Below are 8,410 nucleotides of genomic sequence, written 5' to 3'. Positions count from 1 at the left end.
ACTTTGGGGGAATCATCATCTTGAGTTTGGAGAGAAGTTACAAGTATGTTACACCTGTTGCTGATCTTGACATTGCTTCTGTTTTTTCTATATAACAATCCATTTAGCAAGTTTGCCTTCTGGGATTAATTACTCTGAGGTATTGAGATGAAATCATTTCCTTCTTGTGACTCACTCTTAGTCCTTAGTTTTGTTCAATTCAATCAAAAAAGTTAATCTGTCTTTGCCATGGTAGTCAAGAGGGTCTCATTACAGAGTGATAAATTTACAAATTTTTTTTTATCAAGTACATGTGCATTAATACAGTCAATTTTCTGAAGCATTGTAGAAGTCAACCCAAATGCAATATAGATGAGACAGATGGAGAGTGAGAAATTCAAGTCAAACAAAAAATACTTGCATTTATATATTACTTTCCATGACCGAAGGATTTGTCAGTGCTTTATGTAGTACTTTTAGATATTATTGTTATGAAATGAGCAATCTACAAAGCTATAAAACAAGATGGCATGCATGAGATTCTGTAAAATTTTTTCAGAAAGAAAACACACACACACACACACACACACACACACACACACACAAACAAACTGGAGCTAGTGTCATCACTTGCAGGTGAACACTGCTACCATTTGCAGTTTCAGTTACTTAAGTGACCACAAGATCTGTGTACAGAATATTTAACATGGAGATCAGTGATAATTTTGAGCAATTCATCAAGATATACCAGAGGTAGGACACATAACCAATTAAGATTTGAGCGGGATGGAGTGGGGGGGGGGGGGGGGGAGAGAGAGAAATTATTCTATACACCTGCATCTTTATTTGCTTTGGGGCTCTGCCTGTCATAACCCAACCATGAGTCACTCTCCCAATAGGATTGTTAACCATCCTTTTATCTTCCATTCATTAGATGCAGTCCAGAATTTATTGTGCATCTGCAATTGTATTTGAGAAAGGGGCTGCAAATGCCTTCCTGAACTGCTCCAGTCTACAAAGCAGAGTAGATAAGGAGCTTCCGGAAATATTTTAAGTGAACTGTAGATGCTGGAAATCTAGCAAAACGAAAAAGCCTGGTTCAGGCGACATCTGTGGGATGAAAAACTAAGTCCACATTTCAGACTGGAGACCTGTCAGAACTGGGGTGGAGATAAAAGAAGCTTGTTAAGCTGCAAGGCAGGTGTGGAAGAGAGCATGTCTCTGATAGAGAAAATAAAACTGGTGTGACCTGGACGAGCTATAAACAAGGCTGTCTGGTCAATGAGTAAATGAAAGCAGATAGATGGTGAAAATATAGTCTAAAAACAAGGTGAAATAATCAGGAAGATGCAACATGCAGAGCAACAAGACAAGATCAGCATGTCAGGCTGAGCATGTCCTCCACTCCAGGGAAAGCAAACAAAAAGGGTTCAAAATTGCTGTTTTGCATCAGGACACATCTTTGCCCTTTTCAGCAGTTCACAGGGACCATTCCCCTTCCCTTTAGTCCACTCTTACAAACCCACATATTACTCACTCCATTTTCTTATGGCACTAAGAAACTGTAGGCAATGAAGCGCCTGTCCTTTCATCTTGTCCCTTCCCACCATCCAGATGAAGCAGTGATTCACTTACACTTCTTCCAGGCTAGTGTACTTCAATTGGTTTCACAATGTGGTCTTCTTTACACTGGAGAAACCAGAGTTGTGGGTAACTACTTTGCATAACAGCAGTGTTCAGTCTGAAGGGACAACCCCTTCTATCCCGTCATTTTCATTCTCCAGCACAATCCAATTCTGACCTATCCCATCAATGGCCTCCTGAGGCCAATACAAGAACATAAGGCTGACCATTGTGGCAGTCTAAGATAATCACATCTGTCAGCATATAGTTCGTATCCCTGTTTGCTGCATATTCATGGGTCTGTTTAAATGTGTATTATACAGCACTGCTGTATCATCATCCATCACTTCCCCTGGCAGCACGCTCCATGGACCCAACAGTCTGTGTAAAAAAAAAATGCTCTCACATGTCCTTTAAACTTGCCACCACACCTCCCCCCCCACCCCTCCACATTAAGGCTATGCCCTCTACATTTTAACATTTCTATTTCAGGGAAAAGGTTTTGATTATCTACCCTATCTATGCTTCTCCTTTTATAGAATTCTCACTGATTTCTCAGTAACCCCCACCCCCAGCCTCCAACACTTCAGAGAAAACAGTCTGCATTTATACAATCTACCTTTATAACACACTCCAATTATGGCAACATCCTGGTCAATCATTTTGCACCCTCTCAAAAGATCCCACATCCTTCCAAAATTGCACACAACTGATTTCCTGGCTTTCATTCTCAAAGTATTGTCCATATGCCTTCGTTACCATCCTCAGAATTAGAAACGGGTTTATGTTCATTGTTTTATACAACATGAAATTTGTTGTTTTACTGGAACAAAACAATGCAAAGATATAAAATTACTATAAATTACAAAATTAATTGTAAGAATAATGCGATAATGTTCATGGATTTGTGGACATTCATGATTGATGGCGGAAGGGAAGAAGCAGTTTCTGAAATGGTGAGTGAGGGTCTTCAAGGTCCCGCATCTCCTCCTCGATGGTAGTAATAAGGAGGCATGTTCCAGATGGGGAGGGTCCTTAATGATGGATGCTGCCTTCCTGAGACACTGCTCATGAAGATGTCCTTGACACTGGGAAAGGTTGAGCCCACGTTGGAACTGGCTGAGTCTACAAATCTGCAGCCTTTTGTGATCCTGTGCATTGTGCGTGGCCAAGTGGTTAAGGCGTCAGTCTAGTGATCTGAAGGTCGCTAGTTCAACCCTTAGCTGAGGCAGAGTGTTGTGTCCTTGACCAAGGCACTTAACCACACATTGCTCTGTGACGACACCGGTGGTGTGGAGAGGGGAGACTTGCAGCATGGGCAGCTGCAGGTCTTCCATGCAACCTTGACTGGGCCTTAGTCATCATCAAAAATCGATGGGCAGCCGAAGAAGAAGGCCGCATTGGAGTATCCATGTCAGGCTATGATACAACCAGTCAGAATGCTCTCTGCAGTACATCTATAAAAGAGTATTTTTTGACACACCAGTTCTCCTCAAACACCAAATGATCCAGAACTGCTGATTTCCTTTCTTTGTGATTGCATCGATATGTTGGGTCCAGGACCGATCCTCCAAAATATTGATGCCTTTCTTAAACAAAGGAACAATGTTGGCCATTCTCTAACTTTCTGGGATCTTGCCTGCCTGTGGTTAGACAAGATACAAAAATCTCATTCAGTGCCCCAGCAATCCCTCATCTCCCTCAGTATGCTCAGTAAGTTCCATCAGGCCCTGGAAGCTTGTTCACTTCAGTTTTACTCATTGCACGGACCTAGTTAACATCAATATTCTCTAAGATTTCAAACCTCCTTAATCTCATCATTATCCATGCCCTTCTCCATGGTGAATACCAATTCAAAGTATGTAGTAAAGACCTCATCACTAATACATTCAAATGCCTTTGAATCTTCCTTCATCCTATTTGCTAAAGACATTACATGACCCTGTTTAGACATCCTGATTCTGTGTTTAAGCTTTCTCCTGTTTATTTTATATACCTTAAGGACATTCTCCAATTTCAGCTTACTAAACCTTACATATGCTTCCTTTTACTTTTTATTAAACTTTGAATGTAGCTTTTTATCCAAAGTACCTGAATCTAGCCATTCTTATCATTTATCCTTGCTGGAACGTTGCTGGTCCTGAACTCTAACCAGCCAGCCTTTCAATTCCCCCTACATCAGATATGAAGAACCTCAGGTAGCTACTCCCAACCTATTTCCTGGAGTTGCTGCCCAATATTGCTGTAATTAGCCTTCTCCTACATTAAAACTTTAACTTGAGGACCAATCTTATCATTAAACCCATTTTAAAACTTAGATAATTATAATCACTGTTCCCAAAATGCTCCCACAAAGGAAAGTTCATTAATCTGACCAGGTTCATTCCCCATTACAAGGTCCAGTATGGGCCCTTCTCTGGACGACCTTCTATACATTGTTTCAAGAAACCCCACTAGATGCATGCAACAAACTCTGCCCCATCTCAGCCTCTGGCAAAGGAAGTTTACAGTCTTTAGGGAAAGTAAAAACATACACTACAGCAGTGGTACCTAAACCTTTTTGGGTTATCGCCCCCTTGACTTCCAAACCTCATTCCCTGTAACCCTCTCCCTTTCCAGCCATTACATAAAGACTATAAAGAGTTTTAATTTACAATGCACAGTGGAAAGAATAGGAACTGCAAATTCAAAGCAGTGACAAGTAATTGCAAAAATTATTCAAATCACAGAACCATTTCTTTTGGTTCCATACATAGCCAACCACTGACCTTCAAGAGGACCAATTTTATTCTTTACTATGCTTTTGCTCTTAATATACCTGTAGAAGCTCTTTGGATTATCCTTCACCTTGACTGCCAAAGTTACCTCATGTCTTCTTTTAGCCCTCCTGATTTCTTTCTTAAGTATTTTTTTGCACTTTTTATACTTCTCAAGTACCTTATTTGCTCTGTTTCCTATATATGTCATACATCTCTCTCTTCTTCATCAGAGTTTCAATATCCCTAGAGAACCAAGGTTCCTTATCCTTATTCACTTTGCCTTTAATCCTGACAGGAACATACAAACTCTGCACTCTCAAAATTTCTCCTTTGAAGGCCTCCCACTTACCAACGACATCCTTGCCAGAGAACAACCTGTCCCAATCCACGCTTTTTAGATCCTTTCTCATTTCTTCAAATTTGGCCTTTTTCCAGTTTAGAACCTCAACCCGAGGGCCAGATCTATCTTTATCCATGATCAAGTTGAAACTAATGGTGTTATGATCACTGGAACCAAAGTGTTCCCCTACACACACTTCCATCACCTGTCCTAACTCGTTTCCTAATAAGAGATCTAATAATGCATCCCCTCTTGTCGGTACCTCTATATATTGATTTAGAAAACTTTCCTGGACACATTTTACAAACTCTAACCCACCTAGACCTTTAACAGTATGGGAGTCCCAATCAATACGTGGAAAATCAAAATCCCCTACTATCACAACTTTTATGTTTTCTACAGTTGTCTGCTATCTCTCTGCAGATTTGCTCCTCCAATTCTTGCAATTGGGTGGTCTATAATACAACCCCATTAATGTGGTCATACCTTTCCTGTTTCTCAGCTCCACCCATATGGCCTCAGTAGACAAGCCCTCTAATCTGTCCTGCCGAAGCACTGCTGTAATATTTTCCCTTACTAGCAAAGCCGCCCCCCCTTCCCCACCCTTCATCCCTCTGCCTCTATCACATCTGAAACATCAGAACCCTGGAACATTGAGCTGCCAGTCCTGCCCCTCCTGTAGCCAAGTTTCAGTAATGGCTACAATGTCATAATTCCACGTGTCAATCCACGCCCTCAGCTCGTCAGCCTTCCCCACAATACTCCTCGCGTTGAAATAGACACACCTCAGAAGATTATCACCACCACACACAACCCTTCTATTTGTAACTTCGCATGAAACTTTAACATCATTTATCTTCACCCCCGCTCCACTATCTACTCTGGCACTCTGGTTCCCATCTCCCTGCAAATCTAATTTAAATCTTGCCCCCCAACAGCACTAACAAACCTCCCTGCAAGGATATTGGTCCCCCTGTAGTTCAGGTGTAACCCATCTCTCTTGTACAGGTCCCACCTGCCCCAGAAGAGGTCCCAATGATCCTGAAATCTGAAACCCAGCCCCCTACACCAGTTCCTCAGCCTTGTGTTCATCCTCCAGAGCATCCTACTCTTACCCTCACTGGCACGTGGCACAGGTAACAATCCTGAGATTACCACCCTCAAGGTCCTGCTTTTTAACTTCGTACCAAGCTCTCTATACTCACTCTTCAGGACCTCCTCACTCTTTCTTCCTATGTTGTTGGTACCGATGTGTACCATGACATCTGGCTGCTCACCCTCCCATTTCAGAATGCTGTGCACGCAATCAAAGACATCCCTGACCCTGGCACCCGGGAGGCAACAAACCATCCGTGAGTCTCTGTCGTGACTACAGAACCTCCTGTCTGTACCTCTATCAAGTCCCCTATCAGTACCGCTCTCCTCTTCTTCCCCCTCCCTTTTGCACTGCAGAACCAGACTCAGTCCCAAATCATTTAAAGCTATGAATAAAATTTAATTACAGTAAAAACAAATGTCATCAACAATTTTAAAACATACATTAGATGCCCAACTATTCACTACTTCATTGTTTTTTCATAGTTCAATGAGATGAATGTGCTTGGTGCAACATCAAGCTGAATGTTATTCAGGAGTCTCAGATCTTAACATTTCGTAAACTTGCAGTCTTTTTTGTTGCTTTGAAAGAAGTGACTGCACTGAAACCACACTCCACTAAAAATGATGTTGGAAAAGCAATCAAGAACATTTTGACCATTTTCCACAGTGCAGGGTAACGTTCAGAGGTTCTTTTTCTGCAACCAAATCTTCATATGATTGTTTTTTAACCTTGGCTTCAGCTCAAAATCATTTAGTAGTGAGATCAGTTCTTACTCCATCCTTCCTGTTAATTCCTCATTACAGGTGTTCTGGAATTTGGATTGAGAGAAGATCTCTTTGACATATCAATGCAGCTCACACAGGTGGGCAGAGTATATCTGAAGATCATCACATGGTATTTTTTCTTTCTCTTTCAACTCAAGAAAGGATCAGTCTACTGGCCTTGCAGTACGCACGTACAAAGCTATGCAGCGAGTTACACACCTCAAAAATCACCCGAGACAGAAGTATTCTTCAGGGCTTTTAAAATGAGATCTTACTCATCTTACTTACCGGTACTTATGTTTCAAGGGCAAATAAAGAGATGGAAATGTATGTCTTTCCACTGTGCACTTCAAATGGAATCCAAATTACCTATAGCAGGAAATTATATAAAAACAACTTGTATGCAGGAATTGATATTCATACAAAATGAGGCCATAACACTCAGAAATTAGAAAAGGTTGCGATGACCAATGTTGCACTTAAATAGGGTTACTAGTACAGAAATGTAGAGACAACTGATTTGATTTTGATGAGATTCACGTTATTTCCTTGCAACTGAAGAATAATTCTGACAAATAAGTGATGTCATACCTGATATTGAGTCAGTTACTGAATACGTTCTAGCCTTCAACGAATTTCATTAGTTTCAGAAATTGTAAAGCATCTCAGCAGTTTCCTTTTGAGAACCATCTAACTTCTATGTGCAACAGCAAGCATTGAAACAGTTCATTATTCGCAGCACAAAGCTCTTGAAATAGGTGAGAATTCAGAACATGGGACTTGATAGCAAGTGGAAAAGCTGAGGCATTACAGGCTTAAGTTAAGAAATGAACTACTTATAAGCATACATAACTGATTACAAAGATCACAATCACCTCTCTCTTGCTAACCCACCGTTCTTTTAGACTTTGCTCAAAGCGTGTTATAGTTGTTGAAAAGCAATGTGACACTTCTGTATTTGGCATGTCATGAGGAATCTGGACTGAAGAAATTGTTATTCCTGGGCTTGGCCTGCACATTATTGCCATTCACTACTGCAGTAAAGTGTTAACTCATTTGACTCCCATTTTCTAATCACGCAATGATGCATTTCCTGTGAATTATGGTATGCCGTTTAACTGGGTGAAGTTCAGAATCTGCCTTTTCAAATGGTCTTGACCACACTTCACTAGCCCACAGTCCAACCGAGATATTGCTGCCCATCTTTATGCAAAAAAGCATGTACACATGATCAAGAGATGCAGTTGTTGTTCAAACCAACTGGGGAAAAATGTGATTTAAGTGACTTTGACAGTGAAGAGATTGCTGGTGCCAGACAGAGTGGTTTGAGTATCTCAGGAACTGCTGATTTCCTGGGATTTTCACATACACAAGTCTCTAGAGTTTACAGATTCTGTGGGCAAAAACACCTTTTTAATGAGAGGTCAGAGGAGAATGACCAGGGTGCTTCAAGCTGACAGGAAGGTGACAGTAACTCAAATAAACCATGCATTATAACAGTGGTGTGCATAAGAGCATCCCTGAATGCATAACACATTAAACCTTGAAGTTGATGAGCTACAGAAGTAGAAGACCACACTGGGTTCCACTTCTGGACCTAATGAAGCTGATGCCACCTTCAACAGAATAACAATAGGAAATCAAATTATCAAGACAATTTTCGCTGCACCAGAGGAAAGGATAACTTGCTTGGAATTTAATCATTATTATCAAGCACTCTAAAATTTGAAGTGAAAAGCTTTGGAGATTTTGATACAAACACAATTGTGTAGTCACAATGACTGCTGATGTTGCCAAGATAAAGAAACAGTGGATTCTTATTTTAAACAGATTTGTATTCAGCCAG

The sequence above is a fragment of the Hemitrygon akajei genome, chromosome 7, assembly GCF_048418815.1.
Source record: "Hemitrygon akajei chromosome 7, sHemAka1.3, whole genome shotgun sequence".
Taxonomy (NCBI): domain Eukaryota; kingdom Metazoa; phylum Chordata; class Chondrichthyes; order Myliobatiformes; family Dasyatidae; genus Hemitrygon; species Hemitrygon akajei.
Note: the sequence above shows the minus strand (reverse complement) of the source record.